Source organism: Chiloscyllium punctatum, chromosome 36 (assembly GCF_047496795.1).
Source record: "Chiloscyllium punctatum isolate Juve2018m chromosome 36, sChiPun1.3, whole genome shotgun sequence".
In the NCBI taxonomy this organism is placed as follows: Eukaryota; Metazoa; Chordata; class Chondrichthyes; order Orectolobiformes; family Hemiscylliidae; genus Chiloscyllium; species Chiloscyllium punctatum.
Genome location: NC_092774.1, coordinates 5777943 through 5789543, shown reverse-complemented (window position 1 = coordinate 5789543; position 11601 = coordinate 5777943). Strand labels below are relative to the sequence as shown.

The following is an 11601-nucleotide window of genomic DNA, read 5'->3' as shown; positions in this document are numbered from 1 at the left end:
AGTACATGAAGGATGCATTTCAAGGAAAGTGGATCAAGAGGGGAAAATAGAAATGGTTGGAGAGATTAACAAATACAATGAGAGGGAAGAAAAAAACAGGGTGCTTGTAGTTTTTTAGTTACATGGACATGAGCCAGATATGCCAAATGGACTTTCTGTAACGCTGAATTATATCTTTTTTTGGTAACGCTGTGAAATTCCATCTTCAGTTCAGCTTATTCAAACATTTCATTGCTGATTTCCGCGTTCCTTGACATTGTATTCCAGATCTGAGCGATGGAGATTCTGTCACGCAACGGCAGCCCTACCTCACACAGACGGAGGGAGAACAAGTTACTTTAAACTGCAGCTACAATGGAAACCCTTATTCCGTGTTCTGGTACCGCCAGTATCCAGGCAGACAGCCTGAGTTTATCCTCTGGAGTTACACGAGTAGTGGTGTTGAAACGAAGGCTAATTTTGCTCAGATCCGGTTTTCTGCTGCCCTCCAACACATAGACAAGTTCTTCCAATTGACCATCTCAGACATCCTACTGTCTGACACCGCGATATATTACTGTACAATGAGACTCACAGTGATGGGAACGAACTGAAGCCTCGTACAATAACTGTCACAGGTTTCTGGGTCACAGATGCGGCATCTTAAGCACTCTTTTTTTAACAACGATTCACACACTGGACCTTCGGTGCATTGCAGTCAGTGAAAAGTCATGTTAGACAATCCAGACAAAAGACGGTTTAAAATGGTCCTCAGCAAGTACTGATTCTGATGGCTGCTTTCCCCATGTGAGGACTGCAATGGTTGCTGTTTATTTGACATTTGCTGGAAACTTCTCACTCATATTCAATGAGAGTATAAACTCTGCTACCGGCTTGGTGCTAACAATATCTTTGGTCCACTGCTTTGGAAAAGAAAAAGAACAGAGAATTTTCGAAGTAAGACTCCAGAATGCAACAGCTGCCACGTGAGGAAATCCCGTGCAATTACAGTCAACTGTCTGAAGACGTCTTAGTGCTGAAGATACACATACTAAAACTAAGAATCGACAATATAATGAAGTGAAAAGAGGGTGTTTTCACGAGACGTTGGGAAGATCGTGAACAGTGATGTTATTAGCAATCATCTGATAGGACAGATTCCAGTGGGCAGAAAGCCAACTGAACATAAAAGCTTGATTGAATGACCAATATTTCTGTTACTGAATATTAGAAGTACTTTTAGAAATCTGAACTCATCAGATTACATTACGTGCAAATACAATATAATTCATTTTACTTTTCTGTGACACATTCCGTGTTGCGATCACGTTGCAGTTAAATATTAATGTACAACTGGTAAACCGCTAAATGTCAGACATTTAGGGAACTATTGTGTCACCAATTTTTTACTTTATCAACTAGTATGAATTTCCTAATCACGTATTTCGACGGATGTTCAGAATTTGTTAAATGTAAAACATTGAACCCCGACAGTGTGAAGCAGGACGTTTGGCTCAACAAGCCCACACCAACCCTCCAAAGAGTATGCCACCCAGACCCAAGCCCCTCCCATATTGTCCGATATTTAACCAGCTAATGCACAAATCCCTGAACACTTTAGGCAAATTACCATGGCCAATTCAGCTAACCTGCATATCTTCGGCTTGTGGGAGGAAACCAGAACACGTGCAATCTCTATACAGACAGTAACGCAAGGCTAGAAGTGAACCCGAATCCCTGGCGCTATAAAGCAGCAGCGCTAAATACTGAGCCACCGTGCCACCCTGAGGTAAGAGGAGATGGAGCACAAGGAAACCGTCCACAAAGTTACATGTATTACTCCCTATTGTTAAATACTTGGATATATTTGAAATGAGAGTTTTTCAAGAATTGATTTCAAAAGGCCGAATTTATCTGCAGTCTTCACTCTTCAGCTTCCTGCCATTTCACTAAAAGTGCTTTTGTTAGTGGCTCCCTTTGGTTCCTGTCACTGTGTCTGTTATCCCGCATTAACACCCTGATGGAGAAGTTCCCCTCATTTTCAAAGGATCCAGAGATGCAGAAAATCGATCTCGAAAGCCATTTGCTCTGACAGTATTCCCACTATTAGAGATATAGATCTTGAATATCGAAAACATGTGCATTGCGTTTGTTTGAATAGCTGAAATTAATAATCACTCGATTTCCTTCAAGTTGTATTGTTTTATTTAGTGCCTGTTAGACCAAGGCTGCACAATTACAGCCTACATAAAAATAAAGGAAATTACATGAAAACGACCATTGCAATCAAAGTTACCAAGTTAAAACTTAGATTATAATACAGTGAAGACAGCCAAAGAAACGATTGCCACAGCATACCACGATGCTAATATTTTAAAAGTCACGAACTTACCAGTTAAGAAAGTGGCATCAGTATCAAGAGAGTAAATAATAAATGCCTAAGCGTTTGCAAAGAGGATGCTGACATTTTATTTGCTGAGAGATGTTAACATCAAATCCGATTGTTCCATTTCTGACAAGGTTACCAGGTGAAACGCCCAGTCACCTGACAGCTCCATTCTTCCTCAGCTCATGACGTCAAAGCGCTGAGCAATATCTCGTTACTTCAACATCACGTGGTCCAGGCCCTGGATCTGGCATTTTGAAAATGGTGTGGGTACCCCAGCACATTGACAAGTGCAGATATTCAATAAGCAACCTCCCCATCAACTGTGACTTTGCAGATCTCGTTGATATAAGCCTTTCTGTCCGTTTCTGTTGTGACAAATACATTGTCTTCTTCTGCTGTCGACTCGACACCAATGCACAGGCAGAATGCGAAAATAATCAGGATTTAATTCAGAGTAAGGACAGCAGTGGAAAATAGCACAGACTCACACACAAAGTTATTGTGGAGATTACCGAGATAGTCAATGTGAATCAGTCACTGCCCGACGCCTGAAGTGAATAAAAATATCTGGAGAAGAGCTATCAAGAAGCAACAAGTCATGCAAGCCTAAATCTGTGAACAGGGGCATTGGGATTCTAGCTCAGTCTTTCCTGCCACCCATGAGACGCAGTTTTAAATTAGTGTGCCTCGTTTATCTCCACCCAAGAATAACATGGTGTCAATGTGTGATGGCAATTAGAATTTCACCGATCATGTCATGTAATCGTTCATAATTATTTCCTTGCACGTGAAATACACTTACTTGCAGTAAATACATATTCATGATAAATACAGAAACTTGATTCATGCTGTCTATTAATTTAGGTCTAAGGAGCAGGTAAAAGGGGATTTTGCAAAATTCAACTTTTGGGGATATCTCCACAGCTGAACATCTAACCCACTCATCCAGCTTCACTTAGAAAATAAATATTTAAGTAACTTCTGTCATGCGAATCCGCTGTTAAATAAACCAAACACTCAGCACAGTGCACCTCGCTTCATATTCTGTTAAAATATGAGTGACTGAGAACTCCCCAAATTCCACTACTCCAAGAAAATATCATCAGTTTATTCTTTAACTCTACATCTGAATATTAAACGGGAAATGCTGACGACTCTAAGCCCTTCTTTATTTCAATTGCTTATTGCATGCCCCCAACTATATAACGGTATACTGTTCCAACTCCACACATTTAAATATTGCATCAACTTAATTTCAAAACCATGCAGTGCCAATCGTCTTTGGAGTCTTTAAAGATCTGACTGAAGATTTCTTTCGGTCCTCTTTATTTTTACTGCGAATATGTTTCATATGAAAGGATACATTTGAGAGAGTGAATCAACGTCTTGAATCTCTCTCAGCAAAAGCTGCTCTCTGATTTTCTTTTACATCCCCAACATTGGATCGTTTCATTGATTAGATGGGAAACAATAAACTCAAACTCCGTCCAGTTTTAGTGTCCTGATTGGATAAAATTGAACTGTTGTCAAAACAGCAACTAACTCAGGTATCTATTTCACAACCAAAGTTACATATTTAAAATTTGCAGTACACTCTGAGAAAGCTCCTGCAATCCCTCGGTGTGGAACAGCACTCAGTCTTTCTTGAAGCTAGAGTACACGCCTTCAAGTTCACAACACGTGGAAGACATCACTCTGGTTCGTTATTTATAGGTTTACCTCTGACGCCCACATTATATTCGCGATTTCATAAACAATGACGATGCTGCATCAAAAATGATCCAATAGCTGGGATATAATTATCCGTAGACATGAAAAATGTTTAGAAATGTTTTGGCCTCATTTGCTATGAAGTCATTCAGAATTAGTGAAAGTCTTACCTCAAGTAGAGACCATTGCAATTTGAAGTGAATTCCAAAGACACATTTCTGAGAGATATTTTCCATAACCTCTCAATTAAATCGGTTAAGTTTTCTAATAGCATGCGTTTAATCAGGTTTTAGTAGACCTTGAAAAAAATACAAAATTGGGAACTCTGTAAAAGTGGGATCCCTTCTTAAATATTGACGACTTGTGCAGTTGGTTCGATTCGCCTGCAGATTGTAACAATATATAATTTAGATCAGAAAACAGCATCACGGAGAGAGGCTCTGACGTTACAATTCTTTCAACATTAACCCGGGCAAATCTCCCATTGTGCACAGAGATGAACACACACAAACTTACAAACACACACAGAAATATACATATCTACACACACACACACACACACACAAAAAAAAACACATTGGTAGCCACAGTCAAATGCATATAAACACAGACAACAAAGCACACTCTTGACGCATTTACAGAAGCATAAACAAAAAAAAATACAGGCAGTTATAGATAAGCATTGACAACCACAAACGTAAAGTTTTGTAAGTGGCCTGCTCCCTTTCAACTTGCATGCTATCTACCGCTTTCACTTCTAAAGCAACTTGCCAGACTTTTTCAAAGCACCAGGGAAGTGAACACATTACGTCTTCCAGTAGAGGATTTCAGAAGCTATGTGTTCCTGAGTGCATAAGTCAGAAAGAACAATGTCGGGTAGACTCCCACACAGGTTTATAAAATAAACTGTTACCCGTGTTGCTTTTCCAGTTGTAATCATGTACACAATGGAAATAAATGCCCATCTCACAGCCAGCTGAGGAAACACGAGTTTTCATGTCACAGGCGAAGATTTTTGGCTCAGTGTTGAGGCAGCTACCTTCTTACATCAGGTATGATCAGACAGTTCAACAAAGGTCTGGTTAGAATGCGTGAGGAAAATACCCTGACGTCGTTGGGAAATGCAGGTGAAGGGAAAATGAAAACTTTCATGTAAAATAATTTTATACCGCATAGGAGGTAAGGGTTATCTGTTTCCATTGAGCACAATTGACTGAAGTCATTTCTTGGTTCGAAAACTTGCTTGCAACTTCCAGAAAGCACCATTAGAGGGCAGTGTAAATCTGTGTACGCTGTAGAACATGTGAACTGGAGATGGAGTGACCTGACAGACAGTACAAGGAGATGTCAGTTTGAAGGCTTGGAACAGAAAGGTAATACAAAGACGCTGCTTATCCCATGTTATTGAACAGACCAGACACTCTAAAAATATTTGAAGAAGGTAGTCCAGACCTTGGCTTTTTCTTATGTTAAGTGCACATGTGTAGTGCTGTTACAGATGCAATAAGGCTGTTCAAAATGTTCGACATTAAACGAAGCACAACCTATCCAATTACTATAGTTAAAATATAACAAAAGAGTACAAAACACGAAATAACGTAAACCCCCCGCAAAGAAAAGCTTAACAAAATAATAGGTGGAATAACTATTACTGATTAACTGTTTGAATATGGGAACATCTCATGAACAAAGTCAGAAACAGATTGCCTCAAATCCAATCCAGCAGCCGAAAGAGAGCGAGAGAGAGAGGGAGAGAGAGAGAGACAGACAGACACAGAGACAGAGAGAGAGAGACAGAGAGAGAATGTCAAGCAAAGACTCAAGAGAGAGTCCAGAGAGAGAGTTGCAGCAAGGAGACATTTTCTGCAAGGTTCAACGCTGTTGAGGCTCGAAAAGCTACTTAAAGTTAAAAGTTAAACACTGATTAAAACAAACCTAGAAATCCTAGTCTGTAACAGCCATCCAGGCTGCTTCATTTATTAAACTTTGTTGAAGAAAATCTCAAAAGCTGTTCATGTTCACGCAAAATGTTCAGTATCTGTCGTTCAAGCTCTCTTTTTTGAAAGAAACTGGGGAAATTAAATTCGCTCAAACAACTGTTTTACCACATCCGTAACTTGGACAAGAAGCCGATCTCTATTAGACATGAAGATAGCATTTCTCTATTCGTAGAGACCACAAACACAGTAACTAACCATGGCAGATATCTGACTTAATGACATAAATTAATCAACAGCCGTGAAGGAAGTAAAATGGACTTTTCTTGAACATCATTCACATTTAATTCAATGCATAGTTACATAATGTAATTGTCTCAAAAACTTTTCTTAAAAAAGAATTATTCGATATCATCCCAACGACTTAGTTGTTCATTTTCTTGAAGAGCAACGTTCCCGGATATCACATTAGAGGACGCTGTAATGTCTGCCCCTTGAACACTTTATATTCTTCTCTTGCAGACTTCTTGTGCAACTTCAGCACTTGCGTTTACAATAAATTTGTCTCATTTGTAAACTTAACAAAGTACAATCCCTTTTGTCGGGATATGCGCTGATGTGTATCTCGGCTCTCTCGTCATTCTCATTAACACTTGGAGAAAAACTGACCAAAAATGTCTTCTTTAAAGTTTCGTAGATAGATTTGGGCGCCGCAGGCAGTGCTGGCATCAATCATTAATACTCTCGAAAATACTGAAGTCAGCAATCTTCTCTATGCACTGCAATGATTCCTGTATACAGTCCGTCGTTAGATTTGTAATGAACCCATCCAAAAATAAGAAAATTGAGTTGCGATGGAATTTATAATCAAATGCAGGTAAAACACCATTCTCCTCTCCCGCTTAAATAATGGAAAATGTAAATGCTTATTTACCTCATCACGGTGCCTAAATCCCTCATAGTCACTGATCCCCTCCATGGACTGAAATAAGCTCTCATTATCAGCAAGAAGCTCTTTAACTATGCTTTTCCAGCTCTGTGCATTGAAAGTAAGGAAACGTGTTCCATCCCTTACTTTATCTCTAGACAAATGAAGTTGTTCAAGATCAGCATTGTTTTCATCTCTGTGCAAAACTCTGTCGTTTCAAAGATAGCATTTCTTTTCCGTTCCATTCTTCTGTGGCCGTCTGAAGTGAAGTTCAAAGGAGCTTGAAGCGGATTGGCTGAACTAATGGACAAAGGAATTCTGAGCTCATTGGCTGTCAGTTGATATCCTTGGTAATATGCTGCAATGGTCCAAGATCCAGAAATTAGTCGAACTCTTTCTCAGCTACTGTCAAAAACAATTGCTGTTTAGACTCGCGCTGCTCACATTCAGCGTGATTTCTCTGCAACAACGTTGCACGAAGCAATGTATTTATTCATCACAGCTGCAGCTATTCTAATGGGTAAGTTGATAATTTTTGGAACTTTCTGTTTCAGATCATTGGTAGAAATCAAATTTTATTTGAGTGGTTCCAACAAAACAGACGTAGAAATGTATTCTACACAAATGAAACTTAACATTTAAACCGACCACCGAGCACGTTTGGAGGAAGTTAGTCTTTAAGTGGATGACAACTGCAGAGTTAGGTTCGAAATCTGTCCGAAATTGTCCGTTAAGTTGCTGTGACAGTGGCGAGACCTTTTAGAACATAGAACATAGAACATAGAACAATACAGCACAGAACAGGCCCTTCGGCCCACGATGTTGTGCCGAACTTCTAACCTAGATTAAGCAACCATCCATGTACCTATCCAAATGCCGCTTAAAGGTCGCCAATGATTGTGACTCTACCACTCCCACGGACAGCGCATTCCATGCCCCCACCACTCTCTGGGTAAAGAACCCACCCCTGACATCTCCCCTATACCTTCCACCCTTCACCTTAAATTTATGTCCCCTTGTAACACTCTGTTGTACCCGGGGAAAAAGTTTCTGACTGTCTACTCTATCTATTCCCCTGATCATCTTATAAACCTCTATCAAGTCACCCCTCATCCTTCGCCGTTCCAACGAGAAAAGGCCGAGAACTCTCAACCTATCCTCATACGACCTACTCTCCATTCCAGGCAACATCCTGGTAAATCTTCTCTGCACCCTCTCCAAAGCTTCCACATCTTTCCTAAAGTGAGGCGACCAGAACTGCACACAGTACTCCAACTGTGGCCTAACCAAAGTCCTCTACAGCTGCAACATCACTTCACGACTCTTGAATTCAATCCCTCTGCTAATGAACGATAATACTCCATAGGCCTTCTTACAAACTCTATCCACCTGAGTGGCAACCTTCAAAGATCTATGTACATAGACCCCAAGATCCCTCTGTTCCTCCACCTGACTAAGAACCCTACCATTAACCCTGTATTCCGCATTCTTATTTGTTCTTCCAAAATGGACAACCTCACACTTGGCAGGGTTGAACTCCATCTGCCACTCCTCAGCCCAGCTCTGATTTAAGCAGTTTTACCTGAAAGTTGCTGAGATGAATTGCGAAATGAACTATTTATAAGGCAATTGAATTTAGTCTCTTGGAGCTCTTTCCCTTGCATCTGCTAACTAGTGGAAAATGGATTCTTTTTAAACTTGATTTATCTTTCGCGTTGCTGAGTGTTCTCAAGAAGATTTCGGTTTTTAGATTGGAACGCTTGTATTATTGTTCAAGTTGACGAACTGAATATGGGCAATAAAAAGTATTAACTGTTTTATTTAATTTCCTGTTACTCATGGGTCTTCCAGCACTTTGTCGAGGAGAATCAGTCACACAGAGATCGGCTTCAAAAATGTGAATGAGAGAGATGATGCCCAGTTTCTCTGTAATTACACAACAACAAGCAACACTCCGAACCTATTCTGGTATCGTCAAAAATCAAGTGGCTCCATAGAATTTTTGTTACAGAAATATAATGGAAGCACAGAAGGATTTCCAGAAGACCGATTTTTCTCAGAGCTCAATCACGTGAAGCAGACCATCAAGCTTAATGCATTGAAAACAGAACTGACAGACTTTGCAGTTTATTACTATGCTCTGAGACCCACAAAGACTCAAGTCTGGGCTACTCCATGGGAAAATTGGCAGAACGACACCAAACCTGACAGTGCATTAGGCACATGGTGAGAACAGTTTTCGATTTGAAATTGTTCCAGAATTTAAGTTGACATCTTATTGGATCACAGAGCTTATTTGTCATAAATAAATGATTTAAAAAGAAATCTAATGCAGTGAGTTTAGAGAATTAAAAACACATAATTTATTTCGTGCATTTGTGATATCCCAAAGTGTTTCACTGTTACAGCGATGAGGTGGTGTGGAAAATGCAGCAACCAGTTTGGTCTAGTTAACCTGCACTGATGCAGTGCATTAGAGTACTCTCTTCGAGAGGCATTCACCTTTCGCATTACTTTAAAAATGAAACAATGAAGAAATCTGAATTATGTCAAGCATATTGAGGATTATTGAATATTTTCTCTGCACCTGCATTTTAGGACGTCCAGAAGAGCATGTGATAGATTCGCTAATCCTAGGAAATTCCTACTTGCTTTTTAATATCAAGCATGAAGTCAAATGTAACTCACATCTTGAAGGCAATCAGCAGTGGCTGAGTAAACAGTCAGAGCCGCCAGTGAAATTCTCAGTCACATGATTTTTTTTCTATTCGGTTAGTCTTACTTGAACATTCTTCAGCCACAATTTTTTTTTATTCTTTTCTCATATCTTGGCATATCAGTTGTGTAATGACAAGCAGGTTCCTTATATTCCTCTGGTTATATTCGATGGAAACGGAATTATTTTGTTATCCAAAATGACCTTGGAAAAGGAGAAGGTGATATGCCTCTTTGAAACGCTGCATTATTTGGGATGGAGGGACACTCACAGTGGTCTAACCAAATGTGATCCTTGATATCGATTCATTGTCACTGAAGGAAATATACTCTTCGCAATGAGGATGATGGCTGACTTGGAGGGAACGTTTCAGGTGACATTGTAATTCCACAACTCGGAATTTTCAGTTTGATTTGTTTGTTTAGATCAACCCACCTCTTGAATAGTGTTAGTCTCACCGTCGAGACACTGTTATCAGAGACACCAGTGCCGTCGACTTTGTGGGTCAATGAACTAATTAATTGAAAATGATCGCCAACCTTGTCAGAGGAATCCATAGATCATCCATGTTATAGCAGTAACGTTTGTTGTTACTGAACAAACAGGTCGCAAAAGGAAACTCTCCTTGTAATACAAAGCAAGTTGCACGCACAGATCCGAAGTAGTTTTGCATCCAAAATGGTGTCTCCATTCTACCTTCAGGGTTTTACCCTCTCGTCCTGAAAATAATACATTTAATGATCCCTCGTCTTCAGATTTTGTATTTGTACTGAAAGGGAACAGAGAATGCGGTATCAGCAGATTTCCTACATTTACATCTGACTTGTTCATTCGAGAAAAGAACGACTGGAGCGATTCTGGAATCTTAGGGGGAGCTGTGCACAGTTCCAAGTACTTGCACAGTTTGCACATTTTAAATAATGTCGATGTCCAATCAGTTTTTCAGCAATTAGCTTAAAACTTGTGTCTAATTATTGATGTCATTGGCTGAGCTACACGCCTGCATACTGCGCTTGGAGACTGCTGAATCTCTGGAAAGTTTTCTGTGATCGTTTTTCTTAACTTAGCATTTTGCAAAAGACACCGGAAAGTGACGTGAAAGAGGGAAATCAATCGGCAAATCGGCGCTAATGTGAGTGTAGTTAGATCAGATGAACGCAACTATTGCAGCACTGGGAGACCAGGGATCTCTCAACGTCGATGCTGATTCATTCCACAAGTGGCACCAGTCGTGTCAAAACACGCATATCTCAAAAAGAAATGCTCACACTTTTAAAAAATCGCTGAGAAACAATGCTTCCATCTAATCGTGAATTTTGGAAAACAATTAATAATTGATTAATTCCACCCCAAATAACAATTAATAGCAAGTCCAAATCGACTTATGTTGTGCACGACAAGTGTGATTAATATGAGGCTGATAACCTCTGATCCTCGATTTTCAATAAAACAGCTTTGTTCAGTGGTGCTATTGTAGCTTATGAATTTTAATCGAGGCGTAACTATTGCTTATTGAAATTTTAATCAATCACCCCTTTGATTAGTTACACCCAATTAAGTCGTGGTCAATTTCTTATAGTCTCTGAGGCGCTTGTTTCAAGTCAGAAAGTGTAGTGAAATCAATATAGGAAAACTGACAACTTGTGTGGAGTGAATATGTAAAATACAGTTCCTTTTTAATTTCCAGAAAATTATGCCATCCTTCATAACCAATATGATCCAAATTCATTTACGTCCATTTAAATGAAACAGCTGTATTCTTTACAGATATCCATTGATATATGTAAACACAGAACGTGACCAAAGCATATCTCATGTCACTACAGAATCGCTTTTAGGTATCTTTCTTCACTGATGAAGAGATCAGCACATTCTTGGTAGAGGCACTGCAGTCTCATAGATTATATTGCGTCGTTGTGCAGTTATTCATCAGAGACAAGTA

General features: G+C 39.6%; 1 non-coding gene across 1 annotated transcript; it reads left to right on the top strand.

The window, feature by feature from the left end:
• Positions 1-11110: 11110 nt before the first annotated feature.
• On the top strand, positions 11111-11247 carry LOC140461200 (U4 spliceosomal RNA). The gene has a single exon (XR_011954510.1). It is a non-coding gene; the product is annotated as a U4 spliceosomal RNA (small nuclear RNA).
• Positions 11248-11601: the final 354 nt, after the last annotated feature.